Source organism: Heterodontus francisci, chromosome 1 (assembly GCF_036365525.1).
Source record: "Heterodontus francisci isolate sHetFra1 chromosome 1, sHetFra1.hap1, whole genome shotgun sequence".
Lineage (NCBI taxonomy): Eukaryota > Metazoa > Chordata > Chondrichthyes > Heterodontiformes > Heterodontidae > Heterodontus > Heterodontus francisci.
Window position 1 is genome coordinate 169741461 of NC_090371.1, and position 21502 is coordinate 169762962.

Here is a 21502-nt window from a genome sequence, read left to right on the forward strand (position 1 = left end):
CACATTTTTCCTAAAGTGTGGCACCCAGTACTGGACACAATACTCTAGTTGAGGCCGAACCAGTGTTCTTTTCAAGTTTAACATAATTTCCTTGCTTTTGTAATGTATGCCCCTATTAATGAAGCTTAGGATGCTTTATTAACTGCTCTCTCAACCTGTCCTGCCACCTTCAATGATTTATGCACATATACATCTATATCCCTCTGCTCCTGCACCCCCTTTAGAATTGCACCCTTTATTTTATATTGTCTCTCTGCGTTCTTCCTACCAAAATGAATCACTTCACACTTCTCTGCATTAAATTTCGTCTGCCCATTCCACCAACCTGTCTATGTCCTTTTGAAGGTCTACACTAACCTCCTCACAGTTCATGTGGTTTCCAAGTTTTGTATCGTCCACAAATTTTGAAATTGTGCCCTGTATGCCAAGATCTAGGCCATTAATATATATTAGGAAGAGCAAGGGTCCCAACACTGATGCCTGGCGAACTCCACTACAACCTTCCTCCAGCCCGACAAACATCCATTAACCCTCTGTTTCCTGTCACTCAATCCATGGTGCTACTGTCCTTTATATTCCATGAGCTATAATTGTGCTCACAAGTCTGTTGTGCAGCACTTCATCAAATGCTTTTCAGATAAAGTTCTTTTGTTCAAGCCTTTAATGTTCATTGTGTAAAAGTGATTATTCTATCATGCCCTAATTGTGAGCTGCTGCCTTCACTCTTCCCCCTGAGTGGAATACCAGTGTTAGCACAACCCTCATTTAAATATGATCTCTCATGGGCACTAGCACATAGTTCAGCTGGGCACTAGGTACGGAACACAAATGGAAAGGAGGCAACAGATTACATGCATTGAAGTCAGTCTTTATTGTTTTCTCTGCGAGTGGCCATCATGGTGGTTGGAAGCGGGTAATTATAGGATTGTCTCTTGCCTCCTCGGCGCATCGCTCAATGTGCCTGGCCTCCGGTGCAAGGGGTTCAACATCCAGTGCTGCCTGTTCGTTATCCTCCTCCACGTCCTCCTTGTCATTGGAGGACTGGTGTTCGATCATGTCCTTGTCTTGCAAGACCCACCCCCCCTGTGCAGTGCTAAATTGTGCAGAGCACAGCAGACCACTGCGATATGCAAGACCCTCACTGGGGCATACTGCAGGGCAACAGAATCTCAACTTCAGCAGCCCAATAACCTGCTTGATGATCATTTGGGTGGAGCCATGGCAAGTGTTATACCTCTGTTCTGCAGTGCGAGGGTTCCTCACAGGCATCAGTAACCATGTCTTCAATGGTTTTGTTCCTGAGAATCCATCCCCGAAGGCAAGTGGGGAGCTGAAAAAGCTGTGGCACCTGGGACTATCCAAGTATCTAAGCGTTGTGGTTGCTTCCCGGGAAGCACGCAAACACCTGCAGGAAATGCTTTCGCTGGTCACAGACCAGTTGAAGGTTGATTAAATGGAAGCCCTTCCTGTTGATGAAGGCATCTGGCTGGTCCATTGGAGCCTTGATGGCCACATGCATGCAATCGATGACACTTTGCACCTGAGGGAATCCAGCAATGGCCCCGAATCTGATGGCCCTCTCAGCCTGACTGTCCACGTCGGTCTGGTAGTGCACATAATCATTGGCTCTCTTGAACAGGGCATTGGTCAGCGATGGGCTACTGCCTGGGAGACGCCATATGTGATCCCGTTGGAACCTTGGAATGAACCAGACGCATAAAAGTTAAGTGCGATAGTGAGTTTCAATGCCACAGTGTTACAGCTGGGCACATAAGTCAGTGATGGTCTCCCTGGAGAACCGTAGTCTTCACTGACAATGCCACTCTGACATTTGGATGTAGCTGACCAGAATCCTGTACACACTCTGGTGCTGGTTGGCACTTCTTGGCTGTTGCTCTTGTCGTGGAGCTTCACAGGCTGGCGCAGCTGCCTCCTGGCCCAGCCTCTGTCAGAGCACTGCATCACGCCAAGGGGGTCCAGAAAGATAGGGTGTATGACACCCATACCAGGTGATCAGTAGGCCTCCAGAGCACTGTCCTTGCAGAGACAAACCTGCCTTGGCAGTTTCCCCTTTGCTACTACTCCCAGCAAACTACCCTCAGTGCCCAACCTTGCTATAGCTGACCATCTCACCCAGCAGTATGGGCACCTGATACTCCCCCCCCCCCCCACCCCAAAACCAAGCCCCCCGCACCCGCACAACACCTGATACTCAGCATCCCCTTGCAGCCCACCCAACAACCAGTACTCTAGTGCAGACCACCCGAGACACTGCCGACCCTTGCTGAACACCCGAGCCTCTCGCATCCCTTGCTCAACACCTGAGATCCTGCTGACCCAGTACTGTCACCCGAGACCCTGCCCACCCATGCAGACTGTACAGCATTGTAGACCGACAATGGCCTCCGCTTCCCCCTCAGCCCCTATGCAGTGCTGGTCATGGCTGCCTACCCATGACAGCACTGAGGTCTTGCCTTTCAATGGCTGGTATTCTGAAAGCACGTGAGGGCTGCCTGTCGTCCACTTAATTCCAAGCCCCACAATGAATTGCATAAAATTGCACGCAAATGCATTAAAATTACCTGTTGTGCAATTTAAATTACACTCTTGTCACGTCTAGGCGGCAGTGCCACCTTAGTCCTTTCCCGCCACTGACTAAATCCAGAACTGACGTCACAACATTAGATTTCCAGTTGGACTCATCCGATGCTATTCTGCGCCTCCTCAACCCCCACCTCCATTCCCGCTCCTAACAGCCGCATTAAATTTAGCCCTTGATGTTGGCCTGTTCCGCTCAGGCTACTGGATTCTGTTCCACTTTGCCAGCCCAGCCTGTGTCCATTCCAGCCTTGTCTTATCACAATCTTATCCACTGTGTGCCTATTTGGTTAATTTATTTAATTATGCCTCTAGTTTCTTTTTATGATGCTTCTTCCTATCATTTAACGTTGCTATTACTTCAGGTGTTTAAACATCCTGTTTTCCATTTAAGCATTTTACAGGTCAGTCTATTTCCTCATCTCTTGTCTGTTTTTACCTCTCCCTTCCCTTTGTTCTGTTCCTTTTAAAATGCTGTCTACCTGTAATTTTTCAATTCTGATAAAGGGTTTTGCCTGAAACATTATCTCCTTGGGTGCTGCATGACCTGCTGAGTGATTCCAGTCTTTTTCTCCGTTTGTTCCATAAAATGTTAGCCATGTTTCACAACAATCTAAAACAAAACTTGGGTCCCAAATAAAGGTTTGCAGATCAAAAGATTATTTTGGATGAAGAAGACCATTAGCTCATCTAGCTTCATCCATTCAGAAAGACCAACCAGGACCCCCAATCAATTGTGGGCAAGTTGCTATCTAGATGTTCATGTTTTGAACATTGTGATAAATAACATTCTGATAATCAGTCTTAAATGTACCTTTACTGTTTTTGAACCATTTCCATATTGTTTACTATCTTGTATATCTCAATAAAACCACCTCTCAGCCACCTTCTCTGAAGGCTAAAAACCCAAATCTCCCCACTCTACTCATAACTCAGGCCCCTGATACTAGGGATCAACCTTGTGGTCCACTGCACTCTCTCCATTGTTTAGATATCTCCTATGTGTTTAAATGACCAGAACTGGACACAGTTTGACCAGAACACTATATAGTTTGGATATGGCTTCCTCTGATTTGTATCCTACTGGTTTGGCTATATAGTTTTAACATTATGTTGGCTGATTGCTGCCCTGCATTTGTTGGACAGCTTGGCTGTGAATTTCATTCGAGTAGCGCAGCATCTAGCAGCACTATCTCGGCCAGCTGCAGAGTTGAAGTTAAGGAGGTGCCACTGGCCACAGCCCACAAGGCGTGAGGCAGGTGCATCCCCCGTGTGCGCCCAAAGTGCGAGATCATGATGTCACAGACATCAACGGGCTGATGCAACACAAAAACTAAAATTGGCCAACGAATGTGCAGGGAACGCCTTCCTTATTCATGCTTAAAACAACAAATGTCAGGAATCAAGATGAGCCCTGTTCTGAGGCTACTAAAACAGTTAAAGATAGTATCAAAAGAAAAAGCCTATAATTGTGCAAAGATAGGAGGCAGGTCAGAAGATTGGACAGAATATAAAAAACAGCAAAGAGTGACTAAAAGATAGATAAGGAAGGTAAAATTAGAGTATGAGAGAAAGCTAGCTAGAAGTATATAGACAGATAATAAGAGTTTCTATAGATAATTAAAAAGGAAGAGTTAACAAAGTGAGCTTTGGTCCTATAGAAAGTGAGTCTGGGGAATTAATAATGGATAATAAGGAGACGGCAGATGAATTGAACAGATATTTTGCATCAGTCTTCACTACTGAGTTTTTTTTTTGTTCGTTTATGGGTGTTGCTGTCTAGGCCAGCACTTATTGCCCATCCCTAATTGCCCTTGAATTGAATGGCTTGTTAGGCCACTTCAGTGGGCATTTTTTAAGAGTCAACCACATTGCTGTGGTTCTGGAGTCACATGTAGACCAGACCAGGTAAAGACAGCAGATTTCCTTCCCTCAAGGGCATTAGTGAACCAGATGGGTTTTTACAACAATTGACAATGGTTTCATGGTCACCATTAGACTAACTTTTTAATTCCACATTTATTAATTGAATTCAAATTTCTTCATCTGCCATGGTGAGATTCCAACCCATGTCCCGAGAGCATTGGCCTGGGTTTCTGGATTACTAGTCCAGTGACATTACCACTACGCCACTGCCTCCCAGTAACATCCCAGTATTAGCTATAAGTCAGGAAATGGAAGGGAGTGAGGAACTCAAGAAAATTACAATCACCGGGGAAGTGGCATTGAACAAATTGTTGGAGCTATGGGCTGACACCCGGGTCTTGGCAGACTTCATCCTAGGATGTTAAAAGAAGTGACTAGTGAGATAGTTGATGCATTAGTTTTAATTTTCCAGAATTCTCTAGATTCAGGGAAGGTTCTGTTCGTTTGGAAAATAGCAAATGTAACTCCTTCATTCAAAAAGGGAGGGAGACAGGAAACTACAGGCCAGTTAGCTTAACATCTGTCTTAGGAAAAATGTTAGAAGTTATTATTAAAGGCGTTATAGCAGGCCATTTAGAAAAATTCAAGGTAATTAGGCAGTGTGGGAACAGAACTATTGAGGACATTTAAAGTGAACTAATCAATTAAGTATAGCCTACTAACAAAATAACCTCGGAGCTGCAGAGACAGCTTATCAGAAATGACTTCATAACTTCAGGGCTGCAGAGGCAGCTTATCAGTAGAAGTAGACTAACAAGCAGAAACTAACGGGACAGCTGCAGACTGCTTCATAGTAGCCTACTGTACAACAATCAGCCTAACGGTTCACAAGGAGATAAGGGGATGGGAAACTGGGGTAAGAATTTAAAACAAATTGACAAGGCAGTACCCCAATCAGGCCCCGACACCAAGAAACTGCAGAAGTTTGTGGACCAATTGGGAACAAAGAGTAGGTGTTACTGATTTGTATGAATAACTATAATAAGGCTTGATTTGGCGCGAAAGTTAGTTCGGGGGGGTGCGGTGGGTTAGTTCGGGGGTTAGTTTAGTGTGTGTGTTGCTTTTAGTTTTAGTTCAGTTCATTGTTAAGTTTTCTGAAGATGTAACAATCAAGTACTTCAATAAAGTTTCTTAAAGCTACAGTCGGACTTTGTTTCTCTTTGTGCAACGATTGGGATCCAACAGGCAGCGTCAACATGGTTTTGTGAAAGGGAAATCATGTTTAACCAATTTATTGGAGTTCTTTGAGGGAGTTACATGTGCTGTGGATAAAGGGGAACCAGTGGATGTATTGTACTTAGATTTCCAGAAGGCATTTGATAAGGTGCCACATCAAAGGTTATTGCAGAAAATGAAAGATCATAGTGTAGAGGGTAACATATTGGCATGGATAGAAGATTGACTAACTATCAGGAAACAGAGAGTAGGCATAAATGGGTCATTTTCTGGTTGGCAAGATGTAATGAGTGGCACAGGGATCTGTGCTGGGGCCTCAACTTTTTACAATTTATATAAATGACTTAGATGAAGGGACAGAAGGTCTGGTTGCTAAATTCGCTGATGACACAAAGATAGATAGGAAAGTAAATTGTGAAGAGGACATAAGGGGGCTACAAAGGTATATAGATAGGTTAAGTGAGTGGACAAAGACCTGGCAAATGGAGTATAATGTGGGAAAGGGGGAAAAAAAGCATATTATCTAGATGGTGAGAGATTGCAGAGCTCTGAGATGCAGAGGGATCTGGGTGTCCTAGTGCATGAATTGCAAAAGGTTAATATGCAGGTAATATGCAAGCAATTAGGAAAGCTAATAGAATGTTATCATTTATCGCGAGGGGAATTGAATACAAAGGAGGGAGGTTATGCTATACAGGGCATTGGTGAGACCACATCTGGAGTACTGTGTACAGTATTGGTCTCCTTATTTAAGGAAGGATGTAAATGCGTTGGAGGCAGTACAGAGAAGGTTTACTAGACTAATACCTGGATTGGGTGGGTTATCTTATGAGGAAAGATTGGACAAGCTAAGCTTGTATCTGCTGGAATTTAGAAGAATACGTGGTGACTTGATTGAAACATATAAGATCCTGAGGGGTCTTGACAGGGTGGATGTGGAAAGGATCCTTCCCCTGTTTAAAAATAAGGGGTCACCCATTTAAGACAGAGATGAGGAGAAATCTTTTCTCTTAGAGGGTCATGAATCTTCTCTTCCTCAAAAGGTAGTGGAAGCAGAGTCTTTGAATATTTTTAAGGCAGAGGTAGATAGATTCTTGATAAGTAAGGGGGTGGAAGGTTATCAGGGGTAGGTGGAAATGTGGAGTAATCAGTTCAGCCATGAACTTACTGAATAGCGCAGCAGGCTCGAAGGGCCGAGTGGCCTACTCCAGCTCCTAATTCATATGTTCGTATGTATGTAAAGGATCACTCAACAATTTGCATCTGAGGTGCTTTTGACTTACTTGTGCTCAGGTAAAGTTGGTGGAAGCACTGTAATGGGTTGCTGCAAGAGTTTGGAGGTTTTTGCTGACCGAAAGGGAATTACATTGCCTTGTAGAGGTATGGGTGCCACTCGCTCTGCAACATAAGCAGGCTATGCAGGGGAAGAGGCAGAGGGGAAATTCTGTGAGGAGGGAGGAGAAGGAGAGCTCTCCTTAGAAGACCCTGCCCTGAGAGGGTCTCCCAGGAGCACCAGTCCAACATTGGGATGAGCCAGGAGAAGTGCCTCAGGATGCTCTGCTTCACTTAGCAAATAGTGATAGAGTTCCGTCACCTCCTTCACAAAGATTTGGAACCTCAAACCATGGCAAAGACAGCCCTCTCAGTGCCAGTGTAGAACACTGTTGCCCTTTCCTCCTTGGCAACTGGTTCCTTCCAGGCAGGAGCTGGCGACATCGGTAACATGTCACAGTTCGCGATCCAAAGAGTTATGAGGAGGTGACAGAGGTGCTGTGCAGGAGGAGAGGAAACGTGATCCTCTGCTCCCTGAGGTAGGAAGACCAGGATGAAAGGTGGGTTCATCAGGATAGCGGTCTTCCCGATAGGATGCCATCAACTGCAGGCACATGACACTGCGGGCTCCCCCACATCAACGATGCTGGAACCGCAAGGGATACCATTCAGTTAATGTGCAGTTGGTGTGCAACAACATCAAGAAATTCATCTCGGTGAATGTCTGCTATCCTTGCAGCACCCATGATGCTTTTATCCTGTGACAGCAATTCCCGCTGTCTTCAGGCCTCTAGGACAGTCAACAGGATGGCTGCTTGGTGACGAGGAATACCCCCTCCACGTGTGGCTCATGACCCCCTTCTGCTATCCTACTACGCAAGGTCAGGGGCCTTCAATGAGAGCCATGGAGTCACACGCAACACCATGTAACAAACCATCAGGTACCTCAAAGGTTTCCCTGCTTAGATTGCTCAGGGGGATCTTTACAGTACATGCATGAGAGTGCTCCACAACTTCACAATCATGAGAACTCAGCCACTACTTCCTGGGATCCGGAGGCTACCTTAGGAGGAGACTATATTCTCCACGTGCAACTAGACTGAGCAAGAGGGACCACATAATGAGGCTTGACTTCAATTAAAAATGACCTTCCCACCCCCAACATCGACCCACCATTCCCTTACAATACATCCATTTCAGACTCCCCATCACAAAGTCCCCTGGCCTACATCATTCAATAAATGCCAACAGCAAAATCCTTCACTCAACAAATTTATCCAGCAGCATATCTATACTACAGAAGAAACAGAACTAATTACCCTTGTGCATTCCCTTGGTGTTTAGGTGATCTGCCTGCCACAGCTGAGTAGCTGGAGACATGTGGAGGCAGTGAGAGGTGTGTGCAGCTTGCATGATTGGAGGGTGTGTGTGGCTGAGATCCAGTATAAGCAAGTTATGGGTGAGTCCTGAGAGCCAGGGAGTGCTGCTGGGTGAGTGATGGGCGTGTGGTGCATTGAACAGTGTGAGAGGTGTGTGGTGTGGAGTGTGAAAAAGGTGATGTGCTGATGCATTCATTCACCTTAACCACCTGAGTGAGGTAATTTTGTGGCGCTGCTGCCAAGTTCGTAGTGTTACGCTCTGGGAATTCAGGACCCTTGCTGCCTGTTCCCACTCCCTTCAGGGTTAGTGTCGAGGGCTGCCTGCCCCTCCGCGCCCCCAACCCCGCGCCCGCCATTGGAAACATGGCCTTCTTCCTGGCTTGAATATCTCTACATAGTGAGTTCAGGGCAGCATCATAAAATTTGGGAGATCCCTCATTCCCCCAGTGTGCCATTGCTTCTGCCTGAATGGCAAAAAATCAAGAAATAATGATTCAGCAGCCTGCAGTGCATTGCTGCAACATCCCTTTTATAGGGACTGCACCTTTAAAAAAGGAAGGCTTCCTGGAGCCTTCACAACACTACTCGGCCCCCTAGAATTTACTGCGGATGCCTGCACTGAAATGGAGACCAGGAATGCGTGGAAGCTGCCAGTGGCCATGCTACAATCATGGAAATGAGGTGGGTAGACAAATTTTGTGTCTTACCCATCTCATGGTCATGCAAGAAACAATTATGAACTATTTTTTAAAAAATGAACTGATGAATTAACCTTCCAAAAAATGGACACACTTTTACTACCAGACAAAATGGAGTAAGAGGTCAGGTGACCTCCTGTACTGTGAATATACAGAGTGACTGCTAGAGACTGAAACCATCATCATGTCTGGACCAGATTTGAAGAAAGCATTGAAATGCTAATGGACCCATTCCATGTTAATGGCTGCCTTTACAACCAGTTGGCCTTTGCAGACATAGCATCTCCAGACCCAAACTCTGGATAATAGGTGTGACCAAACACCATTGTCTAACAACGGCCACACATTCAGAGACATTGTATGAAAACACCAAGGGGTGCAGCTTTCGTCACCTGACAGGAATCAAGTCTGATAAGGTTTTTAAATTAAACCTTTCTGTGCAGGCAGCCAGAGCAGTTGACAGAAAGCCAGCCAGCCAGCCAGAAGGCTGAGTGCGATCTATTCCAGCCAAGAAGGAGACTTTGCCAAATTTATTTATTTTTATTTATTTATTTAGAGATACAGCACTGAAACAGGCCCTTCGGCCCACCGAGTCTGTGCCAACCAATAACCACCCATTTATACTAATCCTACATTAACCCCATATTCTTTACCACATCCCCACCATTCTCCTACCACCTACCTACACTAGGGGCAATTTACCACAGTGAATTTACCTATCAACCTGCAAGTCTTTGGCTGTGGGAGGAAACCGGAGCACCCAGCAGAAACCCACACAGACACAGGGAGAACTTGCAAACTCCGCACAGGCAGTACCCAGAACTGAACCCAAGTCGCTGGAGCTGTGAATTTTAGTTTTTAAAGGAATATTGTAAAAGATTATTTAATAAAAATTTAATACATAATGGAGGCCCTTTCCCATCCCCCCGCCCCCCCCCCCCCCCCAACCAATGTATTTTTACGGGACATTAGCAGAAAAAGAAACTTTCTTACCAACCTGCACTTCCCCCCCAACCTCTTTACATTTGCACTGCTCGACTCCAGTGAACCAGGAATAAAGGAAGAACAGGCCTGCACCATTTAAGTTTTCTGCCTGGGAAAACAAACAAGGTTTCACAATGAACTCTTTTGAAAAACGGCAGACCTAAATGCATGCTATCTTTTAATTTCTACCTTTTCTTGTGTTTGTGGGTGAAGTTGCAAATTTTTGAATGTTTTGTTTAAGAAATATTTTTCTTTCTTTAAACTTAGGAGAAAACCTGTCATTTGTGTTTATTGACCATTAAAAATGTTCAAGGAGTTCAAACATAATTCTAACAAAAACACTATCTATTGTCAGTTGAGAAGTGAAAAGGGAAACCACCCCAATCATTTCCTACCTGTCCATAACAGATTGGAGGCTCATGAGCCGGGATTTTGAAACATCAGACTAAATGAGTGATTTGGAAACCAGAGGAAAATTAATCCCTAAAATTGTGAAAAAATTAGATAAGCAGGTTTTCGTGTATTCTTTTTCTTCTCCATGTTGCTAAAACAATTAAAGACATGGCCACATTTGACACCAAAGTGTTTGCAGAACAAGGAAAAATATCATGGGATGCCTTAAACCTATTAAGTATTGAAGACGTAAAAGCTGCAGTTGCCCAGGTGGGAGCAACTTTCAGGCAGAAAGCAAGGATTCCTGAGATCCTTCAAAATCTAGCTAATCATTTTAAAATTGCCCAGAGCCAGCAGAAACAGGCATGGAATCTGAATCTGAAAAGGTAGCACTAGCTAGACTTAAATTACAAAGGTGAAAATTGGAGTTTCAAAAGGAAAAGGAGGAAAGAGAGATGCAGAGAGAAAGAAGAAATACAAATGCGAAAAGAGAGGCAGCAGAAAGAGAAATGCAAAAAGAGGTGAGACTGTTTGTGTTAGACAAGCTGAAGGAGCAAGGTGGGGATACCACCAGCAATTCAAATATTGACCCCAATTAACAGCAAAGCTTTAATATGAGACACTCACGCTTAGTGCTAAAATTTAATGTGGAAGAGGTCATATCTTATATTATCTCTTGAGAAAATTACTATCGGGCTAAAATGGCCAAAAGAATATTGGACCCTCCTCTTACAAGGCAAGTTAGTGGGGAGAGCTCATGAAGCTTACTCCATGTTGTCAGAAGAAAGCTCTTTCGATTAAGAACAGACTAAAATTACTACTTTGGCGGCACAGTGGCGCAGTGGTTAGCACCGCAGCCTCACAGCTCCAGTGACCCGGGTTCAATTCTGGGTACTGCCTGTGTGGAGTTTGCAAGTTCTCCCTGTGTCTGCGTGGGTTTCCTCCGGGTACTCCGGTTTCCTCCCACATGCCAAAGACTTGCAGGTTGATAGGTTAATTGGCCATTATAAATTGCCCCTAGTATAGGTAGGTGGTAGGGAAATATAGGGACAGGTGGGGATGTGGTAGGAATATGGGATTAGTGTAGGATTAGTATAAATGGGTGGTTGATGGTCGGCACAGACTCGGTGGGCCGAAGGGCCTGTTTCAGTGCTGTATCTCTAAAACTAAAACTAAAATGCTACGAGTTAGTCCCTGAGGCATATTGACAAAAATATTTGAAAGCCATGTAAACACATGGCTTTCAATCACTGGATAAGATCTGTCAAATTGGAACCCTCATATGAGAATTTGTGAGAGGTGATTCTGTTAGAGGAATTTAAAAATAGTATTCCCATTAACATAAAAGACCAAAATTGAGGAACAAAGGCTCACAAGGATCAGGGAAGCTGCTGCAATGGCAGACGACTGTGGTCTCACACATAAATCCTTTTATCAAGGAAAATCCTTCCATAATAATCCCCAGAAGCCTGGGAAGGACAGAAAGTGGGATAATGACAGAAGATGAAAACCACAACCTGGAAATTAAAGCCAGTGAGTTTTGTTTGGGTCACAACTTTCCAGTCCTGGAAAGGGTTCCCTAACAGGTGGCAAGGTGGACTAGACCCTGGCCCTAACCACAGTGAGTGACCTCGCTAAGAATACTGCCATGGGAGCGGTAGAAGCAGACAAAATTCCTGAGGGTTACAGGATTTTGTTTTAAATGGAAAGGTGGCCCCATATCCTTTTGGCGAGAAAGCCAATTGTCCTGCTCAGGGATACCAGAGCCACTCAATCCTTAATGCTGGATAAAGGCATGACCTTTCCACCAGGGAGTTTTCTAAAGGCAAAGGTTCTGCTAAAAGGCATTGAAGATGGTTACAAGTCCGTATCCCTATATCCAGTTCACTTGCAGTGTGACCTTGTCTGTGGACCAGTTACAGGAGGGATTGTCCCTCATCTGCCTGTAGCTGGAATAGATTTGCTCCTAGGCAATGATTTGGCTGGGGTAGACTGATAGCAGCCCTAGTAGTCTTAGACCAGCCAAATGAGACCAGGGAGGTGGAGCAGTTATAGGAGGAAGTCCCTGGAATGTTCCCTGACTGTGTAGTAACAAGGCCCATGGCTAGACAAGCTCCGCCGGTGAGAACTGAGCCAGTAATTCAGCCAGAGGTCTGGCTGGCTGAAACGTTTTTTGGAGATTAGGGAGGAGAAGGTGGTGTACAGTAGATCCTCTCATAGCCCTGTTCTGAGGCAGAGAAAGTACCTGAATGCTATTATTTTAAAACAAAGTGATTCTTGACAATGCAGCGGCCCACTGACATCATCAGAGTGCACCAAGATGCACACATGCCCAGCTACATCTTGCCAAGACTAAGTGGCGCATGCGCGGGATTACATCATCGCGTATCCGCGCCTGGTCCATCTTCGCGCATGGGCGACAAAGTGTCATCGGGTATCCAGCCCCCCACTCAGCTGGAGGAAATGGCTCCTGCCCCACTAGCCACTCCCCCCCCTCGGCAACTCACTCCAGGCCTCGACGCTTCCTCCCCTCAGCCGCTCACTCCAGACCTCGCTGCTCCCACTCCCCTGGCCGATTGTTTCTCGCTTCGCGCCACCCCCTCTCCGGCCACTTGCTCCCTGCCCCCCACTCCAGCCACTAGCTCTAGGCTGCGCTGCTTCCCTCCTCTCAGCCACTCGCTCCTACCTCTCCCCTTGTGGCCCACCTCGCTTCTTTGGCCAAGAGGAGGGAAGCACCGCGGCCTATAACTAGTGGCTGGAGGGGATGCAGGAAGTGAGTGACTGACCAGAGAGCTGGGTGGCGTGAGCGGGGAACAATCGGCCAGGGAAGTGGGGGGTGGAGGGAGCAGCAAGGTCTGGAGCGACTTCCCATCCGAGAGATTTTTTTTAATTCATTCATGGGCTGTGGGCATGGCTGGCTAGTCCACCATTTATTGCCCATCCCTAATTGCCCTTGCAAAGGTGGTGGTGGCCTGCCTTCTTGAACCGCTGCAGTCCATAGGAGGTAGGTACACCCACAGTGCTGTTAGGAAGGGAGTTCCAGGATTTTGACCCAGCGATAGTGAAGGAATGGCAATATAGTTCCAAGTCAGGATGGTCTGTGAGTTGGAGGGGAACTTGCAGGTGGTGGTGTTCCCATCAATTTGCTACCCTTGTCCTTCTAGTTGGTAGTGGGCATGGGTTTGGAAGGTGCAGTACGGAATTTTGTACACACTGCTGCCACTGTGCATCGGTGCTGAAGGGAGTGAATGTTTGTAGATGGGGTGCCAATCAAGCGGGCTGCTTTGTCCTGGATGGTGTCAAGCTTCATGAGTGTTGTTGGAGCTGCACCCATCCAGGCAAGTGGAGAGTATTCCATCACACTCCTGTCTTGTGCCTTGTAGATGGTGGACAGGCATTAGGGAGTCAGGAGGTGAGTTACGCCCCACAGGATTCCTAGCCTCTGACTTGCTCTTGTAGCCACAGTATTTATATGGCTACTCCAGTTCAGTCTCTGGTCAATGGTCGCCCCTAGGATGTTGACAGTGGGAGATTCAGCGATAGTAATGCCATTGAATGTCAAGGGGAGATGGTTAGATTCTCTCTTGTTGGAGATGGTCATTGCCTGGCACTTGTGTGGTGCGAATGTTACTTGCCACTTATCGCTCAAGCCTGGATATTGTCCAAGTCTTGCTGCATTTCCACACGGTATCTGAGGAGTTGCGAATGGTGCTGAAAATTGTGCAATCATCAGCGAACATCCCCACCTTATGATTGAAGGAAGGTAATTGATGAAGCAGCTGAAGATGGTTGGGCCTACAATACTATCCTGAGGAACTCCTGCAGTGAAGACATGGAGCTCAGATGATTGACCTCCAACAACCACAACTATCTTCCTTTGTGCTAGGTATGACTCCAACCAGCCGAGAGTTTTCCCCTGATTCCCATTGACGTCAGTTTTGCTTGGGCTCCTTGATGCCATACTCAGTCAAATGCTGCCTTGATGTCAAGGGCAGTCACTCTCCCCTCACCTCTTGATTTCAGCTCTTTTGTCCATGTTTGAACCAAGGCTGTAATGAGGTCAGGAGCTGAGTAGCCCTGGCGGAACCCAAGCTGAGCGTCACTGAGCGGGTTATTGCGAAGCAAGTGCTGCTTGATGGCACTGTTGATGACATCTTCCATCACTTTACTGATGATGGAGAGTAGGCTGATGGGGCGGTAATTGGCCGGGTTGGACTTGTCCTGCTTTTTGTGTACAGGACATACCTGGGCAATTTTCCACGTTGCAAGGTAGATGCCAGTGTTGTCGCTGTACTGGAACAGCTTGGCTAGGCGTGCGGCAAGTTCTGGAGCACAGATCTTGAGTACTATTGCCAGAATATTGTCAGGGCCCATAGCCTTTGCAGAATCCAGTGCCTTCTGTCATTTCTTGATATTACACGGAGTGAATCAAATTGGCTGAAGTCTGGCATCTGTGATGCTGGGGACTTCAGGAGGAGACCGAGATGGATCATCAATTCGGCACTTCTGGATGAAGATTGTTGCAAATGCTTCAGCCTTATCCTTTGCACTGATATGCTGGGCTCACCCATCATTGAGAATGGGGATATTTGTGGAGCCACCTCCTCCAGTTAGTTGTTTAATTGTCCACCACCATTCACAGCTGGATGTGGCAGGACTGCAGAGCTTCGATCTGATCCGTTGGTTATGGGATCGCTTCGCTCTGTCGATCGCATGCTGCTTACGCAGTTTGGCACGCAGATAGTCCTGTGTTGTAGCTTCACCAGTTTGACACCTCATTTTGAGGTATGCCTGGTGCTGCTCCTGGCATGCCCTCCTGCACTCTTCATTTAACCAGGGTTGGTCTCCTGGCTTGATGGTAATGGTAGAGTGGGGGATATGCCGGACCTTGAGGTTACACATTGTGGTTGAGTACAATCCTGCTGCTGTGCCTCATGGATGCCCAGTTTTGCATTGCTAGATCTGTTCGAAATCTATCCCATTTAGCACGGTGATAGTGCCACACAACACGATGGAGGGTATCCTCAATGTGAAGGCGGGACCTCGTCTCCAAAAGCACTGTACGGTGGTCACTCCTACCAATGCTGTCATGGACAGATGCATCTGCGGCAGGCAGATTGGCGAGGACGAGGTCAAGTATATTTTTCCCTCTTGTTGGTTCCCTCACCACCTGCCACATATCCAGTCTAGCAGCTATGTCCTTTAGGACTCGGCCAGCTCGGTCAGTAGTAGTGATATCGAGCCACTCTTGGTGATGGACATTGAAGTCCCCCACCCAGAGTACATTCTGTGCCCTTACCACCCTCAATACTTCCTCCAAGTGGTGTTCAACATGGAGGAGTACTGACTCGTCAGCTGAGGGAGGGTGGTAGGTGGTAATCAGCACGAGCTTTCCTTGTCTATGTTTGACCTGATGCCATGAGACTTCATTGGGGTCCGGAGTCGATGTTGAGGACTCCCAGGGCAACTCCCTTCCGACTGTATACCACTGCGCCACCACCTCTGCTGGGTCTGTCCTGCCAGTGGGACAGGACATACCCGGGGATGGTGATGGCAGTGTCTGGGACATTGTCTGTCAGGTATGATTCCATGAGTCTGACTATGTCAGGCTGTTGCTTGACTAGTCTGTGGGACAGCTCTCCCAACTTTGGCACAAGCCCTCAGATGTTAGTAAGGAGGACATTGCAGGGTCGACAGGGCTGGGTTTGCCGTTGTCGTTTCCGGTGCCTAGATCGATGCCAGGTGGTCTATCCGGTTTCATTCTTTTTTATTGACTTCGTAGCGGTTAGATACAACTGAGTGGCTTGCAAGGCCATTTCAGAGGGCAGAGTCAACCACATTGCTGTGGGTCTGCAGTCACATGTAGGCCAGAGCAGGTAAGGACAGCAGATTTCCTTCCCTAAAGGACATTAGTGAAACAGGATCTTCGTCATCAGGCTGTAACTGAGATTTAACCAAAGAAGGCCTTTTTTTATTTGTTGATGGTATGTGGGCATCACTGGCTTGGTCAGCATTTATTGCCCATCCCTACTTGCCCTTGAGAAGGTGGGGGTGAGCTGCCTTCTTGAACTGCTGCAGTCTATGTGGGGTAGGTCCACCAACAGTGCTTTTAGGAAGGGAGTTCCAAGATTTTGACTCAGCAACAGTGAAGTCTGCAGCCAAGCATCCATCCACCTGAAACTCTTCAAAGTTTGACTCCAGTGAACCAGGAAAAAAGGAAGAGCAGAGCTGCACCATTTAAATTTTCCTCCCGGAAAAACAAACAAGGTTTCACAGCGAACTCTTTTTAAAAAACACCAGACCTAAATGCATGCTATCTTTTAATCTCTATCTTTTTTCATGTGTGTGGGTGAAGTTTTGAATTTTCCAGTTTTTTTAAACATTTATCTGTCTTTAAACAAACAAGAAAATCTATCATTTTTGTTTATTGATCATTAAAATGCTCATGGGGTTAAAACATAATTCTTAATAAAAACACTGTGGTTGGTTGAGAGGTGAAAAGGGAAACCACCCCTATCATTTCCAGCAGGCACGTCGTGAATCACGGCCCCGGCACCCAAATATCAGGCTGAATTAATTTCAAGTGTATTGAGTCAACTTCACCCATAGTTATTTCAACACCATTCATGATGTAAATGTGTTGCTCATTGTTCCCTCCTTTATTCAAAACTTTACACTTGTCTGTATTAAATCTAATCTACAATTGTTCTGCCCATTTAAATATTTTGTCCAAATCATTCTGTAATTTCTGAGCTGCATCTTCTGATGATACTGCCCTTCGATATTATCTGCAGATTTGACCAGTTTGCTCCTGAGTCCAAGCCATTCATGTAAATTAGGAGCAGTAATGGTTCTAACACCAAGCCTCAGGCATCACATTCAGTGCAATCCCCTCACCCACCCCTACCCCACTTAACTTTACCAACAAGTACCTTTTGTTTTCTATCCTCCAGCAAAAAATCTATAGTAAAGACTTGCCCTATATTCCTAAGCTTTGATCTAAGCTAATAGTCTTTTGTGTCGAACTTCATCAAATGCCTTCTGGAAATCTAGACACAATATGTTATAAGGTTTTTCACAGCCTGCTACGACCAGGTGAGAAAGGGATCCCTCTTAGCCTTCACCTGGTCTTACAGTAACAGGGTTTAATTTTAAATACTCCGTGTTTATAGCTCCCCCTTGGTGAATCCTTGTTCACTGCTTTCCAAATATAAGGCAAAGAAAACAGCATAAACAGGTTTTCATAAGATTAAAGAAGAAAGGTTGAAATTTATTAAACTTAAACTCTAATTCAGTTAACTCCTACAGATACACGACATGCCCATGCTAGCATGCAAATGCGATGCATGCAGATAGAGACAGAAAAGAGCAGAAGAAAAATAAAGTGGAAAGGTTTGAGGCAATCTCTGAAGACGGTTTTTTGTTATGCTTCTTCAAGCTCCCTGTAGAGTCCTTGATCTAGCTTTTCGTTGGAGCCCAGTATTCTTCTTAAACCTTGTTCGCTGTAGGAGACTTTTCTGTCTTGGGGTTCATAAGGACATAAGAACATAAGAAACAGGAGCAGAAGTAGGCATTCAGTCCATTGAGCCTGCCCCGCCATTCAATAAGATCATGGCTCATCTGTCCCAGACCTCAACTCCTCTTTCGGGCCTGCTCCACATAACCCTCAACTCCCCGAGATTTCAAAAACCTATCTACCTCGTCCTTAAATATATCTGGTGACCTAGCCTCCACAACTCTCTGAGGTACAGAATTACAGAGATTCACCACCCTCTGAGAGAATAAATAACTTTGCATCTCGGTTTTAAATGTGTGACCCCTTATTCTGTAACTATGTCCCCTAGTTTGAGACTCCCCCACCAATGGAAACATATTCTCAACATCTACCCTGTCAAGCCCCCTTAGAATCTTAAATGTTTCAATAAGATCACCTCTCATTCTTCTAAACTCCAACGAATAAAGGCCTAACCTGTTTAGCCATTCTTGATCAGACAACCCCTTCATCCCAGGAATCTGCCTAGTAAAGCTTTTCTGAACTGCTTCCAATGCTAGTATATCCTTCCTTAAATACAGGGACCAAAACTGTACACAGTACTCCAGGTGTGGCCTCACCAACATCCTGTACAGTTGTAACAAGACTTCCTTATTTTAAAACTCTAACCCTTTAGCAATAAAAGCCAAAATTCCATTTGCCTTCCTAATTACTTGCTGCACCTGCATGCTAACTTTTTGTGTTTCATATACAAGAACGCCCAGATCCCTCTGTACTGCAGTATTTTGTAGTCTTCCTCCGTCTAAGTAATAATCTGCCTTTTCATTCTTCCTACCAAAGTGGATGACCTCACACTTTCCCACATTAAATTCCATCTGCCAAGTTTTTGCCCACTCACTTAACCTATCTATATCCCTTTGCAGATTATTTGTGTCCTCATCACAACATGCCTTCCCACCTATTTTTGTATCATCAACAAATTTGGATACATTACATTCTGTCCCTTCCTCCAAGTCATTAATATAGATAGTAAATAGTTGAGGCCCGAGGACCGATCCTTGTGGCAGCCCACTAGTTACATCTTTCCAAACTGAAAAAGACCCATTGATCCCGACTCTCTGCCTTCTGTGTGTTAGCCAATCCTCAATCCATGCCAACACATTACCCCCAATGCCCTGAGCTCTTATTTTGTGTAATAACCTTTGATGTGGCACCTTATCGAAAGCCTTCTGAAAATCTAAATACACTACATCTACCGGGCTTCCCCTTGATCCACTCTGCTTGTTATATCCTCAAAGAACTCTAACGAATTTGTCAAACATGATTTCCTTTTATAAAACCATGTTTACTCTGTTTGATTGCATTATGTTTTTCTAAGTGTCCTGCTATTTCTTCCTTAATAATGGATTCTAGCATTTTCCCAATGACTAATGTTAAGCTAACTGGTCTGTAATTTCCTGCTTTCTGTCTCCCTCCTTTCTTGAATAGGGGTGTCACATTCACGGTTTTCCAATCTGCTGGTACCCTATCAGAATCCAGTGAGTTTTGGTATATTACGACCAATGCCTCCACTCTCTCTGCAGCCACTTCTTTTAAAACCCTTGGATGCAGCCCATCAGGTCCGGGCGATTTGTCTGCCTTTAGTCCCATCAGTTTGTCCAGCACCTTTTCCCTCGTGATAGAAATTGTTACAAGTTCCTCCCTCCCATTTACACCTTGCTCATCTATTATAGTTGGGATGTTTATAGTGTCCTCCACTGTGAAGACCGATGCAAAATATTGGTTTAAATTATCTGCCATTTCCCTGTTGCCTGTTATTAATTCCTCAGTCTCATCCTCTAAGGGTCCCACACTTACTTTAGCAACTCTCTTCCTTTTTATATACCCATAGACGCTCTTGCTGTTTATTTTTATATTTCTTGCCAATTTACTCTCATAATCAATTTTCTCCCTCTTTGTTAGTTTTTTACTCATCCGCTGCTGGTTTCTAAAAAATTCATAATCCTCTGCCCTACCACTAGTTTTCGCTGCTTTGAATGCCTTTGTTTTTGATTTGATACTCTCCTTAACTTCCTTTGTTATCCACTGGTGGTTCATTGTTCTCATCGAGTCCTTTCTTCTGACCGGAATAAATGTTTGCTGAGTGTTATGAAATATCTGCTTCAAGGTCTGCCACTGCTCATCTACTGACTTTCCCTTTAGTCTATTTTCCCAGCCCACTTTAGACAACTCTTTCTTCATACCTCTGTAATTGCCCTTGTTTAAGCTGAATACACTGGTTTGAGACCTGAGTTGCTCACCCTCAAACTGAATTTGAAATTCTACCATGTTATGATCGCTTCCCCCTAGAGGATCCTTAACTACGAGATCTCTTATTAATCCTACCTCATTACACATGACCAAATCTAAAATACCTGTTCCCAGGTAGGTTCTGTAACGTATTGTTCTAAGAAACAATCCCTGATGCACTCTACAAATTCGTCTTCTATGTTATCCTTGCCAATTTGATTTGTCCAGTCTATATGCAGATTAAAATCACCCATGATAATTGTAGTACCCTTCTTACATGCCTCCATTATTTCCCGATTAATACTTTGTCCTGCAGAAAGGCAACTCCTTGGGGGCCTATAGACCACTCCCACCTGTGATTTCTTTCCCTTGCTATTCCTTATTTCCACCCAAACTGATTCTACATCACGATCTATTACACCTATATCATTACTCACAACTGCACTGATCCCTTCCTTTACTAACAAAGCTACCCCACCTCCATTTCCTTTCTGCCTATTCTTCTAGAACATCGAATATCCTTGAACATTGAGTTTCCAGTCCTGGTCATCTTATAACCATGTCTCTGTGATAGCTATCAAATCATATTCATTTATTTCTATTTGTGCCATCAGCACATCTGTCTTGTTACAAATGCTATGTGCATTCAAATAAGGAACCTTAAGCTTTGACTTTTTACCATTTTTACTTACTCTGTTTCTACTTTCTGCTGTACTCTTCTGCTTGTATTCTCTATCCCTTCCTGTCACACTCTAATTAATGTATGCCCCTTCACTACCCTGCACCTCTGCTATCTCATTACTTTTCGACTTTCTAAACTTCTCTTCAATTGAAGCCTCCCCCCGACTATTTAGTTTAAAGCCTTATCTACAACCCTAGTTATACGATTTGCCAGGACACTGGTCCCAGCATGGTTCAGTTGAAGCCCATCCCAATGGAACAACTCTCTCTTTCCCCAGTACTGGTGCCAGTGTACCATGAATCGGAACCCATTTCTCCCACACCAATCTTTGAGCCAACATTTACCTCTCTAATTTTATTTACCCTTCGCCAATTTGCATGTGGCTCAGGTAGTTATCCAGAGATTATTACCTTTGTGGTTCTGCTTTTTAATTTAGCCCCGAGCTGCTCATAGTCCCTCAGCAGAACCTCTTTCCTAGTACTACCTATGTCATTGGTACCATCGTGGACCACGATAACTAGATCCTTCCCCTCCCATTCCAAGTTCCTCTTTAGCCCAGAAGAGATGTCCTTAACCTTGGCACCAGGTAGACAACACAGCCTTCGGGACTCTC